The sequence below is a fragment of the Puma concolor genome, chromosome C1, assembly GCF_028749965.1.
Source record: "Puma concolor isolate L17-30 chromosome C1, mPumCon1.1.hap2, whole genome shotgun sequence".
In the NCBI taxonomy this organism is placed as follows: Eukaryota; Metazoa; Chordata; class Mammalia; order Carnivora; family Felidae; genus Puma; species Puma concolor.
The window spans coordinates 72390133-72411500 of record NC_141674.1 but is presented as its reverse complement, the minus strand read 5'-3'; the positions used below and the strand labels follow the sequence as shown (position 1 = coordinate 72411500).

The following is a 21368-nucleotide window of genomic DNA, read 5'->3' as shown; positions in this document are numbered from 1 at the left end:
TTACAAATCAGATAGGTTAAAGGGAAACATGCAGTCTTTTCAGTGTTGTCAGCTTACTGGATTCTGACCAGTCCATCAGTTTTATTGACAAGTACCGGACCTCCATATTAGGGAATCATCAAACACACTACAGACAGAATCTCCATATTCACACATAGTCACCACAAAATTTCTTTAATTATTATCCTTTTTGGGTAACTAATGTCTGCTCTTGTCTTCAAAAGTCAAATTTATAGATCAATTCTAAAGAATCTTCAAGGGCTCAGAGCCATACTCTGCATTTATCCTCATGCTGGATATGGCCTTTTCATAATTCTAAATGAGCTAGTAGAAATCTGTTATAATAAAGGCTAGACTTACTCTTAATTTTTTATTCTATTAAATATCATTATCTTTTTTTTAACATTTTTACTTATTTTTGAGAGATATAGTGAGAATGAGTGCAAGTAGAGGAGGGGCAGAAAGCGAGAGACACACACACACACAGAATCTGAAGCAGGCCCCAGGCTCTGAGCTGTCAGCACAGAGCCAGACGTGGGGCTCAAACCCACGAACCGTGAGATCATGAGCTGAGCCAAAGTCGATGCTCAACCGACTGAGACACCCAGGCGCCCCTATCTTTTCTTTTAAAAAAAAATGGGGAGTAGGGAGGGGTCAGAAGCCTAAAGAAAAGAGGTAACTTAATTTTTAAGTTTGAAAGGTTGTAAAGAATCTTATTCAAAAAGAAGAAAGGGATTGCATACTATTCTCATTTTTAAAAAGGTAATGTGCTTCAAAATATAACATAATGATCATATTAACTTAAAGATACAGTCGTTTTATTAGCACTCACTTATTTCCTTAATTCATCTCAAATTGATACCTGTATTATTGCCTTACAACATTTTATTTTCTTTAATAGAATTATGAAATTATTTGAAGGGCCAAGTAAAATAGTATTTCTCAAACTCCAGGTTATGACCCATTAATGAGTAGGGAAATGAATAAAATGAGTCATAATTGATATTTTATACAACTTAAGAAATAGAATAGAAGAGAAAATACCAGAAATGCATTCACTTTGTAAGGGTAGGTTTTGTTTTGTGAAATTTTGTTGAGTGCGTGTGTATGGATACACACACACATATGTATGTGTGTATATATGTGTATGTATGTATATACACACACACATACATAGACATATACACATACACATACATACACACATGTATATACATTTGCACATATATGTGTATATAAATGCCATATAAACATATACATGTGAGTGTACTGAATGAAAATTTTAAATGTATCTCTTATTGTGGAATGCACATAAAAAGTTTCAGAGAAATCCTGTGGTGAAGAATATTCAAAATAAAAAGTAAAAAAAAAAAATGACCATGGTACCCTACCCACTAAATATGATTTTAAATGCTAAATATCTTTATTAAAGCAATGTCTTCAGCCTTAGCAAGTTTACAGTTCTAATAAAAAAAGGCATTCAGGCAAAATGTATTTTCATATATGGGTATGTGTATGCATGCATACAGGCACCTACCTATAAATAGAATTTCTAAAACCTTCAAATATATTTAAAACTTTTAAAACATATTTAGAAATAGGACTTCCTGATTCTATGAATAACTGTCGTTAATAACATAAAGTCAAAGGTGCAGTTATGCTGATATTTTAACAACATTCACACACTAAGCTAAAGGCCAGTATGAAAACAAATTGCAGGTAGTCGCTACTTTTTTCGTTGAAAATTTACAGCCTATTTAGCACCTACCCTGTCACTTTAGCCTGGAACGATAGTAGGTGGTCTGTGTGATGCAGTTGGAATCCAGAGAGAAATTCTGAAACTGCATTTAATGGTTGAGAAGAGACAGTCTTATCCTTCCTCTTAATGATTCCCCCCCTGATCTGCCTCTGATCTGAACTGGTCTTCCTGAACGTTGTAATACTGCTCTGCCCGTTCTTCATCATGGACCATATAGACTTCCCGGGAACTCTCAGGACGAAAAACATTCCAGACATTCCTTAACACAACGTTCCTCAAAAGGTTGGTTTCTTAGGATCCTGTGGAAGAGCTGCCCGCGTGGTTCACAGAGGCCGCCGCACAGGCCTCTTTCAGGAGCAGATGGGCCAGACAGCGGCAGCTGTCTCTGCTCTGAAAGACTGGCTTTGCTCAACTGGAGCCCATCAGACTCGCCTTTAGAGGGGTAAATGAGGACACTGGGATTCTCGGTAGACAAGAACCAGTCAGTGGGGCCGAGTTTCCACCAGCACAAGGAAGCTACACATAGATTGTATATCTTGGTGTGATGTGTGTTTTCTTTGGAAAGAGGAATTTAAATGAAGTTTCCTATAGCAAAGTCTTGGCCCCCCAAATCCAAGAGTCTCAGAGTTACTTTTAATGAATTCAAGAACCGGTAATTCTACACTGGAACTCTTCTTAGCTGCCTTTCTTACACAAATAATTACAGGACACACCATTTCCTTCTTTTTCCCTATTAATAATTACAACTCTGCCTCTCCCTCCACCCTCCCTCCCTCCCTCTCTCCTCCCTATGCCTCTCATACACTTCCTTTGAAGTTGTCTAAGTCTCCTTTTAGACCAGGGACAAATTGATATCAAATGTTCCAGGGCTGAAGGTTTCTAAGGATGAAAAGACAAACCCCAAAAACATCTTTTACCTATGACTGGGTCCCTTCACATTCTTTCCGCCTGACTGACTGTTCACGGCAACCCCTGGGGGGTTGATTTGCCTACAACTCTCCTCACCCAACTCAGCCCCTCTTGGTTTCCACATTCCTTGATAATTACAGCCAAACCCAGCATCTTTCTCAGAAACACAAAACCCTAGTGCAACATCTTACACACAATTCTTCCATGAAATACGAGTTCGTGAGTGTTACAGGATGCGCTCACATACCTGGACCTGAGTGATCTGACCAGCGGAGTTTGTCCTGAGGCTCTATTCTTTCTCAGTGACCCATGAGATGCTGAACAAATTAGAGGTGTTCTATATTCAGCATATGATTGACTGCCGATGAAATATGACTCAGAGCCCAGAGGTGCAGTACAGAACGGGATGATTAAGAAGCTGAGGGATCATTTCACATTCCAAATGTATAGTATGATAGCTGGAGGAAATTGTATCAGCTTCAGCATAAGTATTTTTCTCTCCTCTTGTCTTCCCTCCATGCAGTTGTGGGCTGAGGCTCCTGGAACATGTTGCTACAATGAGAGTAAGGTGGGCAGTACTGTTTTCCTGTAGCACGTATAAGATACACATTTCCATCTTCTTTGTTTCCATATTTGTTAATCACTTTCCTGGGTCGTTTACCAGAAGGCCTCCTGACTTTGGAATCTGTGGCAGAATTTTCAGCTGCCAGCTCTAAAACAAAGAAACCCACCTAGACAAATCCTGTAAGATGTCATCATCTAAAAATACCCCTTAGTGGGTTATTGAGAGCAGGAAATGAAGCACAGATAGCAAGTTCACACTGACTTGTTGAAGTCACTATGGAGCGTTTACAAGGATCCCACAGATGACTAAAATTAGTTTATTCTGCACAGCATTATCCACTGCTGACTCAAGATGGTGATACAAGCAGTGTTAAGCTGTGAGCTCACCAGGAAGCTCATTCCCTAAAATTATTCTCTGGCTGGGAAAGACCCCTAGGTCACATCAGTGGTTGGAAGATGGGACATTAATAGCAACTTGTTCTGCCGTCACTCAGAAACTGTGTTTTCCTGTTGTCTCCCGTTCTCTGTTTCTTGCAGATGTAGAAGCCTCCTGATCAGCCTGTTGTCTCTCCGTGCTCAAGGGTATGGGATGTGCATGTGTGTGTGTTTGTATGTGTGAATATCATTTTTTTAGTTGTGTAATACAATAATTAGAAAACACGGAGGCTAAGTGATCTGGGAAGGACCATCCAGCAACTCGCCAACACTCAAAACTGAGTGTCCTATAATTTCAGTCCTGTAATTTTCAAAGACTTTTAGACATACTGAGCCTTTGCTGTTTCTCCTATAAAGCAAAATGCAGGCTCTAAGAGTTGCCTTAATGTAGGTAGTCAACTGATTAGAAACATGTTCAGGTAGGTGTAGGCAGAAAATATACAGATACATGTGCTGTTGGGGTGGTTTTTCTGTTGTGAGAAAAGGTTTTCTGTTTAAGGGCAAACTTATTAAAATGAAGCTGCATCCACACTCTACTAAAAGTTACCATCTTTGTTGATTCACTCAAGAGGTCGGTTCAATTAAAGAAAAAAAAAGTCCTACAAATCAACTCTTTGAATTGGCTAATCAATCTTTTTTTTTTTTTTTAAAGTAGCTCTGGCATTTCTATATCAGCCCATACCCTGTTATGTTCTCTCTTCATGGCTGATTTTATATTTCTTTTCATACGGATTTTTTTATCGTGTTCATTTCAGGACCCAAATAGATATTCTTTAGTGTGTACCAGAGTCATTTTGGTTCTAAATCATTCTATTTCTCTGTAGGTGCCCATTCTCGGCCACTGATAACTTTGCCCCATCTGTTTAATCCATTTTCTGGTTTATTAAGTACTGGGATTATTTCTTTGGTGACAAAGCCCTCAAACTATGCATCACTGATTTTCTATTTTTGAAGCCCTGGAATTTTCCTTGTTGGGACATTGAGTGCTTCATTTCTAATTAGGCTTTCCTTCTTACTCATATTTGGCTTTGCTTTATCAATAAATTACACAACCAATAATTGGGAACAGGATTTCAGAGTTTGCTGCAAACATGAGTCCCAGTGATTTGTGGGAAAGAAGGAGCATTCAGGGAGAAATGGGATTGGATTGCATTGCAGGCAACAGGGCTATCACATTGGAGAATGTAATGGGAAGTTCTTAATTTTTTAAGCAACAGCTGGACTCAGGTTGGTAGTAGTTCTATTTTGTAGCCAGACGAAAGTTTTTAGTAGAAACTTTCCCATTTTGTTGGCTATTTCCTTTAAAATAACCTTTTGTATGAAAAAGCATCTTTAGAAAAAGCCATTGGACCCGTTCAGTTGTAAAACCAGGATTAAGCATAACACTCCAGAAGTGTTTTCCAAGATCCAGTCCTTTTTTTAGAGAGAGAGAGAGAGAGAGAGAGAGAATGAGTGAGAGGGTGGGGGGAGGGGCAGAGAGAGTCTCAATCAGGCTCCACATGCATGGAACCCGACATGGGTCTTGATCTCGTGACTCTGAGATAATGATCTCAGCCAAAATCAAGAGTCAGACGCTTAACTGACTGAGCCACCCAGGCGCCCCCAAGATCCTGTTCTAATACTTCCACCTCCATGAAGTTTTTCCTGATCCCCCAGCTCAGAACCATGATTCCATCCTCTCAGCTCCCAGGCACTCAGAGATAATCCCAGTAAGACACTTAGCACAGAGCATGGTATAAAGAAAGCATTCAGCAGGTTTTCATTATTACCATCTCTGCTTCTTTGTAGCATGTATCACCTTCTGCTGGAAGGTCCAAATCATCATTTTATCCTCAATGTGATTTGCACTTTCTGGATACTTGCTAAGCATGTATTGAATGAATAACAGATTTTCAGACCTACTCAGGTATCTTTGTATGCCCAGGCCTGATATTCAGTAAACACATTTCACTAAGTGTGGTGATAATGAATGTTCAATGAATGGTTATAAACAGAAACTTCCATTGTAACTTTTGAAAGGCAGCCAAAGTTCAGTCTTTGTGTTCACAGGGTTAACTTTTCTAATCTCCTTTTAGTGCCAAAGACATTAAACAACAGCTTTACTTCTGGGCCCAGTCCTATAAATAACGTGCTGGTTATTTAAATAACTGGCTTCATCGGCACTTCCCATGGGTAGAGTACAATAATTATGGCTAATACTTATTGGGCATTTGTTTTGTGCCAAGCTATGTCCTGAGTACTTTATATACAGTCACTCATTTCCTTCTGCAAATTGTTCTAAAGGTGAGGCACTGAGGCACAGTGAGGTGAAATCCCTTGCCCCAGGTCACGCTCTTGCCAAATACGGAATTACAGCCAGAGAGCTGGGCTGTAGTTGGAAAGTTATGGCTTTGATGGCACATATCACCCTGTTTCCTGCAAAATGCTAAAATGAGAGCAAATGCCAGAATCAGTCCAGCCAAGATGCTGCTGCACAGAAATTTAATGTCTCTTTCAAATATATTTGAACTTTCAGCTATCTTCTTTCTGGCAGGTGTCCCAAGGAAAGAGGGGAAGGAGGGCCACAGACGCAGTTGCTTTTAGAGTCTCAGACCCCATATCTTTGCAGATATCTGCTCTACTCCATCAGTAAGCACCATCCTGCCTTATCTTCTTCCACATCCCCTTGTAATCTCATCTCTGCCAGCTCTTCCCTGGGCTGTGAATTTTCTACTTTTCTCCCCTCTTTCAACTGTTTGGGCCCTAGAAATCATTTGAGATGCAACTTGGATGGCAGTTCTTGCTAGAAGCCCTCCCTAACCATCCCAGACAGGTGTCAGAGCCACAGCAACTCTCTGAGTACCACCTGTCCTGGCTTCTTGTTCTGTATTATAAAATTGTTTTAATGTTTATTTTTGAGACAGAGAGACAGAGTGCTAATAGGGGAGGGTCAGAGAGAGAGGGAGACACAGAAGCTGAAGCAGTCTCCAGGTTCCGAGCTGTCAGCACAGAGCCCAACATGGGGCTCGAACTCCCCAACCGTGAGATCATGACCTGAGCCGAAATCAGACGCTTACTGACTGAGCCACCCAGGTGCCCCTTGTTCTATGTTATAATTGTTAGCTTAATAGTCTCTGCTACTAGACTGTGAACTGTCAGGGTGGGGACCTGTCTTATTCACTGGTATCCTGAGAACCCAGCACAATTCTGGGAGCATATGTGTTTGTTGAATGAACAAATAAGTGGGTAAATAAAAGTGTTCCTTTGCATGTCCACTCCACTCTGAAGTATTCCATAAAACAACTACAGGGACCATGCATTTCCATATTCAGATGCCCAAGACTGGCTGGAAGGACACAGCCAAGAAGAACAAGTTAGAAATGTTATTTCTCTGTCCCTACCTATCAGAGAAAAAAAATCTCTCACTGCCATCCAACCTAAGTCCATAGGAGTAAATGATCTTTAATCGGGGGGCCGGGAGGGAGATGCCTGAAAAATTTGTGGCTGGAAAAAAATGTTTCAAACAGCATTTTTATTAGTCTCCACTGTGGGCTTATTGTGTAAATTATGTGTGAGACAAATGTATGATAGACTCAGTGGTAATTGTTCTCAAATGTTCAGTTAACCACGCCTCTTAATCCTACATACAGTAGCTTAGCACAGAATTAAATTCTGCCCTTTAGGCAGGATTAGCATTTGGAATTTCTTGTTTCTGTAGTTTAAATGTTTTTATCCCAATATTTGTACTTTTCCATTTAGAATAAATGCACTGAGTGTGTGTGGGGAAATATAAATAGCATGGAATTTTTATGATTCAACTCATCATCCTTATTGGTTTGCAGTTGATTTTTATGGATACTAATTTTTTTAAATTACTCATCTGTAATTAGTTACAGAAACAGAGAAAGAATTGCTAGACCACTCTCTTTCTAATGAATCTAGCATCATTTCTTTGCCAATAATCAAGATCTTTAATTTTATGAAGGAAAAAGTCTTTCAGCCTTTGCTCTCAAAATGCAGAAACTTTATGGGACAATGTTATATAACATAATTAGGGAGAAAGGTTTTTCCCTGCTGTCATCTATAGCAGGAATGGGAGAAAAAATGTTGACCTAGTTAACGGGAATCTCTACCCCATATCAGTGGTAGTACTAATCTATTTATTCAACATCCATTGATGTTCACTGTGTGCCTAGAATGTACTAGAAGTTGCTATTTACTAACCATGTAAAAAAAACTAAGACACGGTCTCTATCTTCAAGGAGCTTAATAAACAATTGCAATCAAACAAGACAAGTCTTATGTGGAAGTCTACACAAAGCATAGCAAGGCTTTAGGAGAAGAGTGTGAACTCGCTGGGGAAGTCAAGACTGTGGATTCCCATCTGAGCTGAGACCTTCAGGAACAGGAGTCTGCCAGATATCAGAGCCAGTGACTGAGCGATGGGGGAAGGTATTCTAGACACAGAGCTAAGACAAATGCCTCACTGGAATCTTTGGGGCTTTATTATCAGTAATACATGGCCTATGACCCACCTCACAACTCACAGAGACATCAGTGTGAGGCAACCCCACTGTGAGTCCAACTTTAAGCATAGCAGGAATCTGTTCAGATTGTCAGAGCAAGAGAGAGGAGGAGGTCACTGTGGCCACAGTATGGTGGGGAGACTATGGGAAAGCTGCCACAGTATTTGGGCAAACTGGGATGAGGCCAGATCTGGAACAACGGTAGAGGGAATCAGGATGTGAGCAGTGATGAGGAGGCAGGGGCAGCAGGACCTGGGGATTGGCCAGATGGGCCATGGGGCACCCTCTGTACTGTAAGCTACAAATCAGGACTGACTCAAATTTTCTGTTACAGTCATAGCCATCTACATCCCCTCCAATAAAAATTAGGTTGAGCCTTTCATTCAAATTAGGCAGAAAGCTGAATGTAACCCAACAGTAGAATATTTTATGGCATTAAGCAGAATATTTTCAAAACAGATTGTCCTTTTGGAGGGGAGGATATTTGTCCATGTTAATCTATTAAATAATTACGTCTAACCCTAAAGAGATAACTCCACTTCCACTAACACTTCCAACAGAGAATGAAGGGAGGCTCACTCCTGGTCTCCATCAGCATTCCCTTTTTCTCTTTCAAAGCACTTCATAAATACTGGCTTCATACTTTACATTTTTACCAAGTCTCCATTGGAGCCAGCAAATATAGGGGAAAAGGTGATTATCACAGTCAGTGTAAATCTGTGATGTCAAATCTATTTTCCTGGTAGCCTAAATTCTATTTAATTGTGTATTGACATTTTTCTGTGCATATGTTCATGTAAATATCTACATCTGTTTTCCTAGCTCTTCAGAATTTGGAGAAGGAACTTCTGCTCCAACCACCTTATTCTACCACTGTTCCCCACATTCTGCTGACAAGGCCTCTTCTATGTGCCTCATATAGGCCATTTTCTTATTTGAATTGTTCCTTCTTAGACATTTATGAACGTCTCCTCCTTCAGAATCTGTCTCAAAATTAAATTTCTCTCTGAAATGTAATCACTTTTCTGATTACTTCTTTGTTTCTTGACAACATTTATGGACTGTATTAAATTTGCATACATGTTTCTGCTTAAGTCTTCTTAAACATTTTCATACATATTTTAGGCATTTTATTATTTTTTCTTTGTTAAGTTTATTTATTTTGAGGGAGAGAGCGAGCATGCGCATTAGTGGGAGAGAGGCAGAGAAAGAAGGAGAGAATCCCTCTGTCAGCACAGAGCCCCATGTGGGGCCTGAACTCATGAACTGCAAGATCATGACCTGAGCTGAAGTGGGATGCTTAACCAACTGAGCCACCCAGGCACCCCTGGGCCTTTTCAAACAATATTATCCTTAGCCTATTATGAGTGTTCAATAGGTGCTAACTGATGGACAGAAAGTAGAAATACATTTTCATCTGTCTGCCCTAATTCTATGTTTACCTATAAAACCTTAGATTGTTTTTTCTAGAACACAAAATACATGTACCATCAGGACAGCATCCCTATTTCTGACTTCTCCATGAAGTTGTTTAAAAATTTTTTTAAACATTTTATATACACAGAGAAGTAAAGAATATAACAAACCAGAACTTTAAAAGGCACATATCCTGGAGTACCTGGCTGGCTCAGTCAGTGGAGTGTGCAACTCTTGATCTTGAGGTGATGAGTTCGAGCCCCACATTGGGAATAGAGATTACTTTAAAAAAAAAAAAGAGGCAAACATCCTGTCATATATGTCTCAGACATTTATTTATACTAGAAAGAAAATATTACAGATATAATTAATATCCCTTTTACAACCCTCTTTTGGCATCCATCCATTTTCCCCCATGTAAGTACAAATAACAAGTATTTATCTTTTTACTTTTTTCTTCTTTAAAAAAAATGGTTATACTGTACACACTTTTCTATAGCTGACTTTTCTCAAATACATCATTTGAACATCTTTCTATGTCTGTAATATGGCTCTATCTCTTTTTCACTGGCTACATAGCAGTGGTGGTGATAGCTAACATTTCCTGAGTGATTACGATGTGCCAAGAGTCTGTCACATCTTTAGTTTATAAAAACCACATGTGGAAGAAGCTCCATTTTGGAGATGAGGAATCTGAGGCTTAGAGAGGTGTGACAGGTAAAATAATGCCCCCCCCCCCAAGATGTCTATATCTAAATCCCCGGAAACTGTAATGTATTACCTTACATGGCAAAATGGACTTTGTAGATGGGATTAAGGTTGAGACCTTGAGATGGGGAGATTGGTCTGGACTGTCTGGGTGGGCCCAGTTAAATCACTTGGGTCTCTAAAAGTGGAACCTTTCTTGGTTGAGTTAGAGTGAGAGATGATGACAGAAGCAGGGTCAGATGACACCACAAGAGATTCCATGCTCTGTGGCTGTTTTTGAGATGTAGGGGTCTATGTGCAAGGACCAGCAAGAAGACTCTAGGAGCCAGGGGCAGGCCTCTGCCAACAGCAAGCAAGGAAACCAAGACCTCAGTCCTACAACCACACGCATGGGACTGAGCTCTGCCAATACCTGAATGAGCAAGGAAAGGGATTCCCTCTTAGACTCTATAAGAAGGCCCCAACACTGTCAGCACACTGCTTTTAGCCCAGTGAGACCCATATAGGAATTCTCACCTGTCAGACTATAATAAGTTTGTGTTGCTTTACACCTCTAAGTCTGTGGCAACTTATTATAGCAGCAATAGAAAATAAATATAAATGGCCACAACTAATAAGTTGTAGTAAAATGGGAACTCAGGTGATCTGACTCCAGGGTGTGTGTATATATAGCTGAATCAGTATTTATTTATTTAATCAGCTCATGTTAGTGGACATTTAGATTGCTTTCAATTTACAGTATTTCAGACAATGGGATAGTAGATTTCTTCATATCTAAGTAAGCTCTACTCACAACGTGGGGCTTGAACTCACGACCCCAAGATCAAGAGCTGCATGCTATACTGACCTAGCCAGCCAGGCACCTCAAAAGATTTTTTTTTTAAGTAAGCTCTTGGCCCAGTGTTGGGCTTGAACTCATGACCCTGAGATCAAGAGTCACGTGCTCTACTGACTGAGCCAGCCAGGCACCCCAATTTCCTCATGTCTGTATTTTCAAACACTTTAATTAGAATTCCTATAGGAAAATTTCCTACAAGTGAAATTATTGGGTCAAAAGATAATCATATTAAATATTTTTCTAAATACTGCCAAATTGCCTTACAGAATGTTCCCAGTGCAGCTCTTAGACAAGAACTGAAATCAGCAGGAAAAGAGTGAACAAAAAATAGGAATGGATCTGGCTTATTGTAACCATTTCAGCAAAGAACTGATGAAGGGACCACGTAACTGAAAATGCCTTTCTCCTTCATTTTAAGCAGAGAACCTATCTGTTCCAGAAGAGTCCCTCTGGCTCTTTCTTTTTCATGTGTATTGTGGATAAATTCATTTTGTGCTTTTATTTCTGGGTCTTGCTTTGGCCTTTGAGGCAATAAAGATTGACAAAAATAAATAGCCTTTTTAGTAAGTATCTCTTGTGCTAGTGATCTATTTTAAAATGCTCTATTACTTCAGTTGAGGCTAGAGTTTCCCTTGTGCACAAATAGACACTTGAAAACAGTAATCGCATTTCATCAATTTTAAATGATAGGCTTCCCAGCAGGGTCCTGGAACGCTACTTTTAGAAAAAATTACTGATTAAAGAAAATTAACATAGCAACCTGTTCAAGTGTGTGGGCTCTGTGATTAGCTGATATGTTATGGGAGTCACTGCAGCAGGGCCCCGTCAGGATTTAATGGTCAGTTCCTCGTGTGATTCTATGTGAGAAAAAACCTCTTCACATTTTTCACATTAAAGGATCCTGGACTCTGAAAAATAAGTCTTTTTTGCTGGAGATAACTTTTACTTTCTTCAGCATCTTAATTCCATTCTTTTATCTGGAAAGTGGTCTCTGTCACTCTTGGCTGGTACCAATGCTTTTGTTGAGTTTATAGGTGGCATAACACCCTTTCTTCCCCACCCCCCTTCTTTTGTCTCAGAACTTTCTTTTCTCTTGGAGATTTTGGTTTTCTCCTTAGGCTGTGATTTTTTATCTTCAAAGTTGTGAAATAATTTGACTCAATTGTTATGTTTGTTTTTTGCCCTTGTGCTCAGCTGCTAGATCCTGGGGCATTGTAATAAACATCCTCTTGACTGTGAAATGGAAAGATGTCTAACTAATGATGTTCATTTATTTACTCATTTACTTTTGATTCATTTTTGCCTAGGAAACCAGAAAGGAAAATCTGAATTCTGATAAATGTTAGGGTATTGTAATGAACAATAACACCTCTTATTTGTTGAACACTTACCATGTGCCTAACACTACTCATTTTTTTTGTAAATGTGTTAAAGTCCTGAGGGCCATTCTGTGAGGTAGGTGCTATTATTATTCGCATTCCATTGTTGAGGAAATTGAGGCTTTAAGCAGTTAGACAACCCGCTGAAGGCTATATAGTAGTGAATGATAAAGCTGAGACTCAAACACAGGTTTGTTTGACCAGTCTGGGTTCTTAACCACTATACCAGAATGTTCTTTGGCATTTCAAATCATTTGTAAGCAATGCTTCCAAGAATGTTTTAAAACCAAAAAACCATAGCAAAAGAGCTCCTTAGTTTGTGGTGAAGTAGAAAGAGTATTGGGATAGGAGTCAAAAGGTTGTGTTCTTACTAGCTGAGCAAGTCCACAGGCAGGTCCTCAAGTCTTTCTCTAGCTCCTCCTTTGGCCTTTGTTTTCCCATCTGTAAAAGCACCAATCTTCTAGCATCCTAAAAAAAAAAAAAAAAAAAAAAAAAAAAAAAAATCGACTTCCTCTTTAATTTCCCCTTTTCTAAGATAGATGAAACCTGCCGCTCCGTCATTTGTGACAGTTAAGGTTGGTATCGGATGAGTCATTCGGCACAGGGCTACTTGTCCTGAAAAAGAAGGAAAAAGCAATGATTAAATGCCCTCCCCTCCACCTCAGCAGAGAGCAAAGCTAAGCATAATGACTCAAATTCAAAGCCTAGAAAATCTTGGCGGAAACAGGGTGGATATGTTCTGTCTCCAATTTTCTCTGTATATCCATCGTTGACCATAGAAATGTGGGTGAATGTGTGGTTCATCGTGTAATCATCAGCTCAAACTTGCTCAAGCTGTTGTCGAGTAATCTACCAAGCTGTCTCTGTCCAGTCAGAAATGAGACCTAGCCATAGAGAAGACTTCCTAACTTTCTCAAACATGTATCATTATCACATAGCTTTTTTCTACCCTATATGTTATGGGCTGAATTGTGTTCTCTTCAAATTCATATTTTGATGTCCGAATCCCAATTTGTTACTGCCTTTGGGAAACAGGGCCTTTAAAGAGGTAATTAAGGTAAAATGAGGTCCTATGGGCTCTACTGTAGTGTGACCAGTGTCCTTATAAGAAGAGATTGGGACACACAAATACAGATGAAGGCATGAATGACCATGTAAGGGCACAGGGAAAAAGTGGCCATCAGCAAGCCAAGGAGAGAGGACTCAGAAGAAAACAAACCTGTTAACACCTTAACTCCTTGGACTACTAGCCTCCAGACTGTGAGACAATAACATTCTGTTGCTGAAGCCACCCAATCTGTGGTATTTTGTTATGGCAGCACTAGCAAACTAACACAGGATATTTTAAATCCAGGACTGTTTTTAAGGTTTCTCCTTTACTTCTCAGAATATCTTCACCTTTATGTTTTTCTTTCTTTCCTCCTTTGCTTGAGTTCAATTTTCTTACCCTAATAAGTCATACTTAGGTATCAAGCTTCATCCATGAACTGGGGTACAGACATTTCACAGATGTTAACAGTGTTTGAAGAATACTTAGTGTTAGATTACTCTTGACTGGTACTCTGAATATAGCTTACATTTCTACACCTATGTGAAATCCTTGACGCTGACTCACCTGTGTGTGTCACTTCTTAAGCAGATTATTTAATTTTACAACTAATATAATAAAACACTGAACTATGTACAGTTGAGTTCTCATCCCTCACCCATAGCCCAGGAGTGTTTCCATTTTTTCTTACTTCCTATCTCGGTAAGATGGCAGCAGCAGTGCCATCCATCTAGACTCAGATTCTCAATCTAAGAATTTAGGGAGTCCTTGTTCTTTCTTTTCCTTACCTCACACGTGCAACTCCTTATCCGCTTCTATTCATCCATCCTTTAAAATATCTAATGGGAAAGTATTTGTCATATTAAATTATAATATTAAATTTTAATGAAAAATATCAGTATGGACTCATGAATTAAAAATATACATGCATACAGCACCACTATCTGTCCATCCTGGTTTTGTCTACTAGGAGAGTATAGAAGCAATGATACCCCTTGAACAATAAATACATCTAGATCCACATTTTGGTTTCCATCGTTAACCTACTAAAAAGAACAATGATCTTTGGAGAAATCTCTGATTCTAGTTGTTGAGCAGGGAAACTACAAGGTGAACTTAGGATATCCTGTTATCCTAGGAACTAAGGAAATGCTCAGTGATTTATGGGGGCATGTTAAAGGGACACAAGAGCTAGTTTTAAAGGGCTTCCACTAGACACATTTGGACAATTTGAAGATGACTGTAGTTAACTGCAAAACATTGAAAATATAAAAATCCATAGTGATACCCAAAAAGTAATGGAAAGAAGAAGAAAAACATTTACATCAATAGAAGTAACAAATCCTTACTCTGAAATTGACAGTAAAAGGGAAAGAACTAAACATTTACTTTGTCTTTTTAGGAGAAATATGTATATCATCATCCTAGTTGATGAGGGAATCTTACCTTTAGAAAAGAATGCCGTAGAAGAAGTGATATTTGAAAGTCACTATTTTGCAACCCCCAATGAAATAATATTTCAGAACAGGATATTCACACAATGACAAAGTATCATCACACAGGTGACTTACCAATTTGCAAAGGAGCAATCTGGTGGGTCACTAATTTGGCTATTCCAATAATATGGGGTAACCTTGAATTGTATTCCTTTTGATGTGATCATTCACAGACTGATCCATCTGTGATGCAGATGAAATTCACAAAATCATTTATGAACTATTCTTGCCAAAAGTGTTAAACTCAATCTAATTAAGCCTTTAGACCTAACTTCAAATATATAGGAATTACAGGAAATCAAAGAACAATGAAATTACAGGAAACCTACAGAGGAATCTGTAAAGTGAGGTATTCTATAAGACAACTTTTTTGGATTCTTCCAAAAGTCATTATCATCAGGGGAGAGAGAGTAAGAAAACCTAACAACCAAATACAATATATGAACCTTGATTGACTCTTGGCTTGGTAAAAACAGCTAAACATTTTGGGGACAATTGGAGAAAATTTCCATATGAGTTATATATTAAATGACATGATATGTGATATTAAAAAACTAATATTAGTTTTCTTAGATGTGATAATGATATTGTGGTGATATACAAGAAAACTCTTATTTTTAGGTGATGCATATTTGAGTTATTTAGGTGTAAAGTGTCATGATATCTATGACTTTCTTTCAAAATACATACACACACCTACACACATCCACACACACACATATATATATACATATATACATGTATGTGTGCATACTGTTATTTTGCCATATTTGCTTTATTTTTACACACACGTATACGTGTATACACGTATATGTGTATATATACGTATATATGTGCGTGTGTATAAAAATAAAGCTAATATGGCAAAATGATAACAGTTGTTAAGATGATGTTGAATCTGGGTAGCAGTTGGTATTCATTGTACTATTCGTTCAATTTTTCTTGATGTTTAAACATTTTTATAAACAGTTTGGGAACATGTTTAAACCTCAGCTCCTTTTATGCCTCTGCCCCTTGCCTCCGTCTTCCTCACCACTCTTCCTACTGCAGTCTTCATCATGTCTTTCTTGAACTATTGTGGTGGCCTCCTGAGTAGTGCCATAATTCGATCTAAATGCCTCCAAGTTACCTGCCAGAGTCTCCTAAAAATCAGCTCTCACTAATTTCCTACCCTGTCTCACTCTCCCCCATCACCCACATGGTAAAGTCTGAAAACACTTGGCAAGCAGGATTCCAGACTTCTCATACCACATTCTCATTCAAGGCATTTTCCTGGCACCTCGTAGCCTGTGCTCTGTCAGGGGTCACAACCACAAATGCCCATAGGGAGGGCTGGGAATAACACAATAGAGGGTGTGGGGTTTGGGGTGGGCTAGGGAGAAGAATCTCCCTCTAAAAGAGGTAGCTATTATTCAAGATCAGTTGAATGTGGACCCAGTGGTGCTAAATCTTTGCGTTTCCAGTAAGTCAAAAATAAAGGTTTGTGTACAAATTCTCCCCATTTTAAACATGGACAAGTAGTTTTTTAAAAAAACATTCTGCAGACTTAAAAAAAAAAAAAAATTGTGGGCTGCCCGGCATGACTCCTGCATGACTGAATGCTCACTTTTTGGCATCGACCTCTGTGTTATTCTTCCTTCTCCTTTGTCTAGAATACTTTCTCCATCCTTTGTCATCGAAATCCTGTGTATCTTCCAAAACCCAGCAAGCAATGCCATTCACCTTCCCTCACTCCCCCAGGCAGAGCCACTGCTCCTTCTGTAGAGTGACCTTTTGTACAAACCGCCATTCTAGGACTTGTAATGGAATTACATATTTGATTGTCTGTCTTCTTCCACTGGGTTCTGAACCCTCATGATTAACAGCCACGTTTTACTTATTGTCTCCCTAGTGCTGCTCCTGGAGTCCTATATATTTCAGCATCTGATGAGCATCTGTTGGTTGAGTTGCCTCTTAAAAGTAATGCTGTAGAAGAATTTAGGACATAGCTTCTACGGCATCCAGTTGGAAATGTACTTAAGAATGTCTATGAATCAATAAAAGAAAAATTATTGTTATATCCCAAGTAAGGCTGTCTTCTGAGATCATTTGTCTATTGCAGGAAATCAGGTAAACACATTTAGTTTGTTTTTTTTTTTTAAATTCTGAAAACAGGATTCTTTCTGACTTTTTAACCCAAGAGAATGATAATAGGGTTTTGTTTTAAGGATTGCCTTTCAAAGGCAATCTTGGCTACGATCAGGCCAATGAGTCTAGGCAGCTTTGGCAACCTATAAATGCTCCAAACCGCTCGAATTCTTGTAAGAACTGAGTGGTGAGGTGTGTGCTGAATCAAGTCACCGCCTCTTCTTGGGACATCAATTTTTATCAGTGCCCTACATACCCAATTCTCTCCTTCTTGTCTCTTTCATGGCTTTCTTTCCTGCAATGCTTGCTTACTTTTATTCAGCATTCCTTTCAAAATCCAGCTGAAAACTTCTTCCAAGGAGTCTCTGATAAGTGCCCCCAGCCTTAATTGTTCCATTATGTTATATTCTCCATTTATTCTTTATGTTGGGTATGTCATATTCCACTGTAGACTATATAATTAGAATAATTATGTTAAGAATAATATAGTAAGAGTCATTTGAAGACCATTGTTAAAATAATAGCTTCCTAGACTCTTCCCTGGAGATTCTGATTTGGGGGACCAGGCATGGAGATAAGTACAGGTAATTTGTATTTTTAACAATGGCCACAGCTAATTCTTAACATCAGGCAACTTTGGGAAGCATTAGCCTCATCTTTATAAGGTTGGATTTGGAGTCAGACTGTTCAGGATTTCAGGCTGGGCTTTTAGCCTTGTACCTCTGTGCAACATTAGACAAGTTACCGTGTCCAACAGCCATGTATTTTTAATGCACAAAATGGGAATGATAATCATTATTATAGTCCTGTTCTGGAAGAATCAAATGATTCATGGAGAACATTAGCACAGTGCCTGGAACATTCTAAGAGCTCAGTAAATATTGACAATTATGGTTATATTTGCTTTTAATTTGCCTGGTTATGTAAATAGGAGTCAAGGTTTGGATGATGGTTTCTTTGGTTCTTCTGTAACACTGTGGTGATTTACGGTAGGGTGACCCAGAAGATTTTATACTAGCCAAAGACTGTTGTCAAGAGCCTGCCAATTTTTATTGCCCCAGCAAGATATCACCCTTTGTTCTCTAATTTTACCTGTCATCTCCATTAAATTATAGAAAGGTCTTTGAGGCCATTGACCTTGTCATCTACTTTTATCACATAGTAGATCCAGATCCTGCACGATGGGCTATCAACAGAGAGAATTATCTAATAGAACACACACTTAATTCCTGGAATTATAGAACCATCATTTCTTATGTTACAACAGCTCCTAGTATGTCTTGGGGTCTTCTACTCCTGCTCCTTTATGATTAGTCCCTACACAGCAGCCAAAGTGATCACTTAATAGTGTGATCACAGAATGTCATTCCCTTTTGAAATTTCCCAGTACTTCCCACTGTATTTAGAATAAAATCCAAACTCCTTACTGTAGCTTTGAAAACACTACCCGACCTGGGCTGGGTTTTCTGTCTGACCTTATTTCCTGTCATTCATTACCTGGGTTATTACGTCCCTATAAATTTGCTGTCCCCCTGCCTGGACTGTCTTTTTCCCTAGATCTCCATGTCATTCAGCTGAGATGTCACTTTCTCAGAGACCTTCCTGTACCTCCCTATCCAATATTTCTCCTCTCATTAGTTTCTGTCCCATTATCCTGCTTTATTTTCTTCAGATCACTCACTACTATCTGATATTGTACTTACTAGTAACTGTTATTATTTGTTTATTGTAGCCTCTGTGAGATCAGGCATCTCGTCTATCTTATATTTTTAGCACTGGGGACAGAACCTGGTACATTTCATGTTCTCAGTATATATTTGGCAAATCAATTAGTGAGACCTAAAGAACATCTATAGAGTTCAGTAGACTTCAACTTTTTAAAGCAGAGGACTCGTACCAAAGCATAATATTTGGTTTTAAATTATTAATCTGTGTGTTTATTTAGTTCTTTCCTGACAAGCAATAGGATTCTATACACACAGCAAGTTCTAGCAAATACTTAGCAGTTTAATGAATCTTTGTTCAACAAGAGCTACCACCAGGGGGAAATCAATCCTCTGACCAGTAGCTGTAGATGGTGAGAAAATCTGGCTGGAGGAGAAACAGGCCCAACCTCAGGGGACAAGGGCAGGCAGGAGGCCCTGAGTGTTCTGGCAGCCCAGCTCCTCCAGGGCTTCCCCTCAGCTCTGCAGAGAGAAGCAGTAGGAAGCAGGAGAGGTAGGGCCATCATTTGGAGCATCCAGAGGAGAAGCAACAAGATAGGGCTCTTTAATGCCGGCCTGGACTGCGGAGAAAAGCTGGAGCAGCCCTGGGCCAGTGGCAACAGCACTGAAGAAAATATGGCAGCAGTGGTGGTACCAAAAGGACAATATCTCAGAGAGGTACTGACCTGTGAGGCTGCCTCCCACCAGGATTAAGCCATAAAGGATTGGGAAGGAGGCAATGAATGCAAGTGGCAGTGAGGAGGGCACTTGACCCCTCACCCTTTCCCAGGTGACAGGAAAGGGTTCGGGTACTTGGCATTCCAATAGTTAAGTATGTGTGATCTCTGACAGAACTATTGGTTTTGTTGTTATTTGGGTTTTATTTATCTTTCAGTATCATCTTCAGGGATTAAACATATGCAGAGATGACAGAAATGTTAGGGTTAACAAGCAAGGACTTTAAAATAGTTTTTATAAATATGTTTAAGGATTTGAAAGAAAATAAAGACTCAACTGAATAGAGGAAAAGTCTCACGAGAGAAATGGAAACTATAAAAGATAACTAGAAATTCTAGAACTGAAAGTTATCTGAAATGAAAAAATATCTCTAGATGAGCTTAACAGTACATTGCATTCTAGAGACAGAAAAAAATTGTGAACTTAAAGACAGCAATATAAATTATCCAAACTGAAGCACATATAGAGAAAAAAGACTAGAAATGAGCAGAGTCTCATTGACTTGTAGGGTAATATGAGGTGGCCTAACATCTATGAAACTGGAGTCTCAGAAGGAGAGGAGAGGGTGACTGGGATAAAACATAGATAGATAGATAGATAGATAGATAGATAGATAGATAGATAGATAAAACATAGATAGATAGATAGATAGATAGATAGATAGATAGATAGATATAGATAGATATATCTATATAGATATATATCAAGAAAAAGCTGGAAAAAAATCCAAATTTGATGAAAAATATTAACCCGTGAGTTTTATAAGCTCAATGAGCTATAAGGAGGATAGAAATAAAGAAAACCCCTTCTAGGTACATCATAGTCAAATATCTAAAACCAAGGACCAAAGAGAAACATCTTAATAGCAGCCAGAGCGGGGGAAAAACTCCTTCTGCACAAGAAGGGGAACAGTATCTGACTTTTCCACAAGCCAGAAGACAATGCAATAATATCTTTAAAGTGCTGAAAGGAAGAAAATCTGTTAACCTGGAATTAGAAACCTAGTGAAAAGATCCTTGAAAAATGAAGGGAATAATAACAGTGAGAGCAAGAGCAAGAAAGAAAACAAAAGGAAGTAAAGGGAAAGAAGGAGGGAGGAAGAAAGAACGAATGAAAAAGAGAAACATTGCCAAATAAAAGCTGAGGGAATTTGTCAACAGTAGACATGTACTTTAAGAAATGTTAATGTCTTCAGGGTGAAGGAAGTGATACCAGATGGAAACTCAGATCAACATGGAAAATGAAGAATGCTGGAAATAGTAAATATGTGGATCAATAGAAATTTCTTTTTTCCTTGCCTATTATTGGAATGAGTGTCACTCTTAATTATACAGCTAAGTTCTTAGTGGACATTGCAGTTGTCTGGGAATCAGGACATCTAGGGCCTGGTTCATTTCTATGACCTTAAGTAAGTTGCTTAATCTCTTACCTTGCTTGGATCATGAATCAAGTAGAATTCTAATACTTGATATTTTTCTCTTTTTGGTAAGCATGCAATAAATAATTCCTTTTATCGCTGCGAAACACCTCCAAAGGGCTATCTACCCATTGCTTCTCAAATTTAGTGTGCATATGAATTACCTGGGAATCTTATTAAATTCAACTACAATTGATAAACTCATTGTGGTATTGGTAAAAGGACAAATAGGTCAATGCTATAGAATAGAAATATATTCTTTTTTCCCCTTTTACTTCTAACCTGTTATTCTTTATACTTATACCTTATATTTAAAGCTTTTCTTT

General features: G+C 38.8%; 1 protein-coding gene across 4 annotated transcripts in view; it reads left to right on the top strand.

The window, feature by feature from the left end:
- LOC112871726 (uncharacterized) overlaps nt 1-21368 on the top strand; it is an 86488-nt gene that overhangs the window by 53570 nt on the left and 11550 nt on the right. The window lies entirely within an intron of this gene.